Raw genomic sequence first — 6860 nt, 5'->3', positions numbered from 1 at the left:
ATTCAAATAGAAAAATAGTAAAATTTACATTTCATTTTTAAAAAATATATGAGTTTGAATTGAATTGTGAATTTACATGTATGCCCTTATGATCTTTAAATAATATTCATTATTATATATCTCTTTGTTTTTTTTCTTCATTTATTAATTCATTAATGAAATCTAAAATTAAAGAAAAAGAAAATTTAACCTTCATGAATAAAAATGATGTTTAAACTCTTGTTTAAGATTTTATGATTATCCAATTTTTGAGTAGGTCTTCTGTGAGACGGTATCATGGAAATATATCTCTAACACGGGTTGATTTTTTTCATTAATTAATGTTAATGTATTTTAAAATAAATAGATTCTAAAATAAATTGAAAAAAAATGAAACAATAGTATATCTATTATCTAACCATCATTTTTAAAATTTAACCTTCACTTTGTGGATGAAATTTACATTTAAATAGAAAAATAATAAAATTTCAATTTCAATTTTAAAAAATATATGAGTTTAAATTGAATTGTGAATTTACATATATGCCCTTATGATCATTAAATAATATTCATTATTATAGGTCCCTTTGTTTTGTTTTTCCTATATTAATTCATTAATGGAATCTAAAATTAAAGAAAAATAACATATCATTAAATTCATTAATAATGTAAATAATAAAAATAATTAATAAATATCTCTTTGTTTGTTTTTTTTTCATGTATTAATTAATAAGAGTTTATGTGCCAATTTTATTTTTAATTTGAGTAAATTAATATTCATGAATAATGTAAATAATAAAAATAATTAATAAATATCTCTTTGTTTGTTTGTTTTTCCATGTATTAATTAATATTCTAAAATAAATTTAAAAAAAATGAAATATAGTATATTTTTTGAAATGAAATTTACATTCTATTTTTAAAAAATTTAAAATAGTAATAATATTAATAATAAATAAATGTTTTTTTTCCGTCTATTAATGGGCAAAAACTTGTGTGAGACAGTCTCATAGGTCGTATTTTGTGAGACAAATCTATTATTTGAGTGAACCATGACAAAATATTACTTTTATGCTAAGATTATTAATTTTTATTGTGAATATCGGTAGGGTTGACCCGTCTCACAGATAAAGATTTGTAAAACCATCTCACAAGAGACATACTCCTATTAATGACTTGTAAAATAAATTGAAGAAAAATAAAATTTAACCAAAATTTTTTGGAATGAAATTTAAATTTAGCCTTTGTTTTTCGAAATGAAATTTACACTGCATTTTTTTAAAAAAAACTATATCTATAATGAAATTTAAAATAATAATAATAATAATAAACACATGTTTTATTGTTAGTTTTTCCCAATTAATATATGAAAACGAATAGAAAAAAGACATACGTTTATTAATATTATTTAACGAAAATAAGGACATATATGTAAATTCACACAATTATATTAGAGTTTTCAAATTTATTAGTCATGTATTATTTACGTTATTAATATATGTTAATTTACTCAATTTAAAAATAAAAATTAGCCCAAAAACTCTTATGAGACTGTTTCACGAGTCAGCAGCTTGACGCACGAGAACTTCCCTGGAGTTCACCCATAATGCATGCTTAACCCAACAAAATTGAATGATAGTAAAATATTAATTTTTTAGTTTAAATATTTCTTGATCTTTATGTTAAAAGTTATATTTGTTAACTAAAACAAGACTTTTATTTCTTACAATTGTGATCTACCGTGCAAAGCTCTACACTAAACTAATGATGAACATAATGAGGATTGCACTGACGCGAGAGTCAATAGGCCAAACAGCAAAACCCTGTGTGTGACAAACATAAGTAATTGTTTTATACTATAAGAGAACACTTCAAAAAAAGCAAAATGAGTTTAAACTGATTTTAGGTATAATAATTACTATTATATACATAAAAGTGATAGAAAAATGAGGAATAAGAATGAATTCAAATTATTTTAGGTGAAACAAACTGTTCTTACATTTATGGTTACTTAAAATGATTTATAAAATTTTTAAAATTTTCTTATGTTTTTTTTTGAATATTTTTTTGCTCGAAAAATAAAAGTTTTTTTAAAATATTACAATTATATTCAGGTTTTATGTCCTGTCAAGTTTCCACCAATAAATACTTGTAGAACTTGTAACTACTTTTTCAAGGACGTGATTTATGCATATAATTTTTTAATTTCAAAATATATTATGAGAAATTTAGAAATTATGGTTGATGTAAAATTTTTTTTTGATAAATTTGTTTTTGTTTTTTTTGTTTTTACTTTGAATACTCATAGTCTAATTATTATTTTTTTTTTACAAATTTAAGGTTGTGATATTAAAATAGGTGTCACATTGATATTCAAAATATATTTCTGATTTTGAATCATATTAATAAATATTTTTATGTTAAGACAGAATATTACAACAATACATACTTATATATATATAACTTAAAACAATTCAATTATATTAGTATCCAAGAACTCAGAAAAAAATAAAATTTGAACTTTATCTAGGTATCATAGATTGAATTTATTGTTGAAAAATAAAAGATAGTGAAAGTAAGTTGATATTTATACGTGATATTCATATGATTATTCATACGATCGTATATAAAAACACATCAACGTTGTTAGAAAAATAATATCGGTTTTTTCTCGTACTCAAATCACAAAAAAAAAAAAAAAGGTAAAATCCCATTGAATACGAGGCCAATATTAATTTTAAGGAGAATGATATAAGTGGACAGAGGAGAATCGGACATAAATATATATGTATAATATGTCAAATTAATTTGTGTGGAGTTACTACAATATTTTTAAACATTATATTTTTGTTCAATTGTTATTTAATTATTAGCTCAATAGCACTTTAATTTATTACTTCTAGAAAAATATTACTTTATCGTATATTTTTTATGAATCAAGTTAAATTTAAAATTTAAATTTTGAAAAATCAATATCTTAATCACATCTATGAAAAAAGTAAATTCAAATTAACGAGGACAATGACCGGACCTTGTTAAAACCATGTTAAACGATGTTTCGGGACGGATCCGAGCCAATATTGGATCCAATGCGAGTCCGAGGTAGGTCTAGTCCCATATACATACATATATACATATACATATATATTCATCTCCAAGAGCTTTAATTTGTAGTGTTGGAAAAATAAGTCAATTCATTATCCAAAGGTTAATCACGAGTTTCTTGTTTACATCAATCATCAAGTAGAGACGGTAAACTCAAGGTAGAACAAATTATTTTTTAATTATCATGTGGCATGAATAATTTAATTTCTATTTTGTTACGCCTCGTTTGTTTATGAGTAATGTCAATATCTTCGTTTTTGCAAAATCTTTGGAGTACCGAAACATGACAATCATGAGTGTAAATAAATCGAGCCGATTCACGAGTTTTTTGAGTTAACTCGAAAAATATTTGACTCATATTCGAGTTTATCGAATTCAAGTCGAAATCGAACATGTTCGAACTTTTTTTCGAGCTGAACTCGAGTTCAAATTTTTTTGTTTGATAATTCGCGAGCCCCTCAAAAACTTTAATATTTTATTAATATAATACAATTATATATTAAAAAAATAAATTTCAAACTTCTCGAGTACTTATTATCGAGCAATAGTTCAAATCATTCGCAAACATGTTCAAATATTTCGAGACGAATTTGAACACAAGCTTTAATTTGAACCGAATTCGAGTCAAAATTTTTAAAATTTTCGAACTTCGAATCGAATTCAAACTCGAATATAACTATTTCGAGTCGAATTTGAGTCGACAAAAAAATATTAGAAAAAAATACATAATATCAAGCTTAATTTTCGAGATTAAAAACCAAAATATGTCAACTTGGGTAAACGTGGAAGGAAATAAGCACCGATATGATGCATCTCCTAAAATAAAGTATCCAACTTGAGTGTAATCATGGTGTTTTATCAATTAAAAGCTCTAGTTGTGGTTCCGGTTCGTCGATCCGTTTGATTTAAAATATTTTTAAAATACCAATTAAGAAAAAAAAATTCCCATACATGCAGGCCTACCGAGTTATCAAACAAATCTTTTTATTTTTTTTGAATTAATTGACGTCTTTGATGACTCGAATTTGACTATTTGGAATACGAAATTCAAAGAAATCAGCAAACAATATAGATTTCAAATTAGATTACCAGTTCCATATCCACACATGATTCGGTTTGGTGCATAATATACACATAATACAAGAGATTCTCCTCCGCATATTAGCTAAAGAAATCGGTAAACTTGATAGGCAAACACTTGAATTGGATCAACTTTCAATTACCGAGTCATGCTCCACATCTCGAACGCAATTTGGATGAAACTTCGTACCCACGGTCTCTACAATGGTACCCCATCCGAACCCTTGCAATTGCTCGTCGCAGTCACAACATATAAATGAGCCACCTCATTTTCCAGCCGACACCAAATTTAACTCACGGCCGTGCCTCAAATGGTACCTCAGTTTCTTGAAAATTTTCGGCCTCTTCGTAGTTTTTTTTATCTCGAGTGATCTTATTCTGACTTGGGTGAAAGGATATGCATTTCTTGATACAGGTTGATGAGGTTCTGACCTTGTTTTGTCACGGTTTTCCCACCCGGACTCAGTATTACCAAGCTTGGAATGCTTTGAAAGTGGAAATAACTGATGAGGTTTTTTATCGTTGGATCCAAAAATGGCAGTGCAAGCCATGGCATGGTGTAGAAATCTGATTCGAAGGATGATTCGTCCTAGTCACACTTCATACGAAGACTTTTTCAAAGGAATCACTGTTGCCATTAATGGTGGATTCTTTATTGATCTTATGGTAAGTTGAGGCTAACTTGGGGGGAATTTCGCCCCGGCGATAAAATAAACATGGAATGAGAGAAAAGTGGAGAGAAAAACTATCAGAATATTCAGAAAATTATGAGCATGAAGCTATACAAAGTGCTTATATACTAGAAACAACAATCAGAAATTTATGTCAATTACCGCTTTAAACTACCGTATAACTAACTGACTTTACAAACTTGATGAAGTAATTATAAAACTTTCCCTCAAGGTGGAGGGTGGATATCCATAACGTTCATCTTAGACAGCAAAGACGAGAATGGAGCAATGGGCAGTGGTTTAGTAAATAAATCCGTGAGTTAATGTTGCGACTGAACAAACATGAGTTTGAGAAATCAAAGGCCTTTTCTCGGACGAAGTGGCCATCAATATCTATGTGTTTAATGTGTTCGTGAAACATCGAGTTAGAGGTGACGTGCAACGCAGCTTGGTTGTCAAAGAATAACAAAGTAGGGGCAGTTAGTCATAAGGAGAAACCCAGTAATAGTCGATGAATCCAGACCAGTTCACAAGTAGTCATTTTCTTAGCACGATATTCAGCTTCTGGAGAAGAACGGGATACCATATTCTGTTTCTTAGCCTTCCACGATAACATCACTGCAACGCCCTAGATTCGATGAACCTCCTTACTGTAACAAGACGAGTCTTTTCAGCGTGCTTATGTCCTCACTCATACGCACCCTAGGAAAATTCCCATGGGGTCACCCATCCCAGAATTTCCAAAAATCAAGCACGATTAACTTTGAAGTTCTTATGTAATGAGTTACCGAAAAGAAGATGCATCTTCTTTATATGAGTAGTACATATTAAATCTTTTAAGTCATCGTCAACTGCACAGTCCCATACTTAAACAATTTTCGAATCGCTCTCTTTCCGGTGCATATTCCCTTCACCTAGAAGCATGTCAAGAGCCACTCATTGTCCATGCAATTTCATGACACCGGCGATCACCCCGCCCTCTTCGGCCCCGGGCCTCACAATTACGAAGAAATATCAAAAGCCAGTGATGGACTTTCGGGAATGAGTACACGAGCCCCAGCCAGCATCAAAGAAGGTGGGGAAGCAGTAGGAAAGAACATCCCTTCACCCGGAGTCCGCTTGAGATAGCGACGTAGATGATGGATTGCCTTAAGATGAGGAGAACGAGGATGAGCAACTGACTGAGTTTTTGAACAACAGAAGATATGTCTGGACTAGTGATTGTAAGGTATAATAGGCGCCCGCTAGTCTTCGATATTGTGAGTTATCCTCTAGAGCATCACCATCAAGAGAGTTAAGATCAATCTTGGGATCCATCGGGACATTCACGGATTTGGAACACAGATAATCAGTGCCCTCTAACATCTCGAGTGTGTAGGACTATGCTGTAAAGAGCATGTGGCAATTTCTAGGCCAAGAAAATACTTCGAATGGCCCAAACTTCGAGTTTGAACTGCTGGTTGAGAACCAATTTCACAGAATCTGCTCTTAACAAATTTTTTTCCCAGAAGTTGAAGTTTTTTGTTTTCTGAATATTGTTTCTATTCTTATTTAATTAAAAATAAAAATAAATGATTTTTTCAAACATCACAATCGATTTTTCTTAATAAAAATATTTTTAAAAAAATTGAAATTATTTAAATGTTTATTAAGTTACAACTTTTGTATCCAAAACTCGCCCTTAATTTATTATATAAAATCATGTACTAATAGTAGTAGTATTCTAAAAAAAGTGATAATATTTGTATTATAATAATATGCTTTTATGTATATTCCTTGAAATTGATCCATCCATCCATAAAATATAATATAACATCGAATTATCGATCAAAATAACCTGGATCGCTTCGATAACTTTGTTATTTCGTAGCTGCCAATTCTTAAGGTTGACATGATCCTACTATTTGCCAAACACATCCTTAAAAATCTAACTACCTTTTCAAGAAAATGGGATCAGTTTGTCCAGTTCCAAAATAACGGTCACCCGGTCCGACCGATTAAACCCATCCAGAGCATATACGTGAA

The sequence above is a fragment of the Primulina huaijiensis genome, chromosome 16, assembly GCF_012295235.1.
Source record: "Primulina huaijiensis isolate GDHJ02 chromosome 16, ASM1229523v2, whole genome shotgun sequence".
NCBI classification, from domain to species: domain Eukaryota; kingdom Viridiplantae; phylum Streptophyta; class Magnoliopsida; order Lamiales; family Gesneriaceae; genus Primulina; species Primulina huaijiensis.
The sequence above is the reverse complement of the archived record's forward strand: the minus strand, read 5'-3'. Positions refer to the sequence as shown.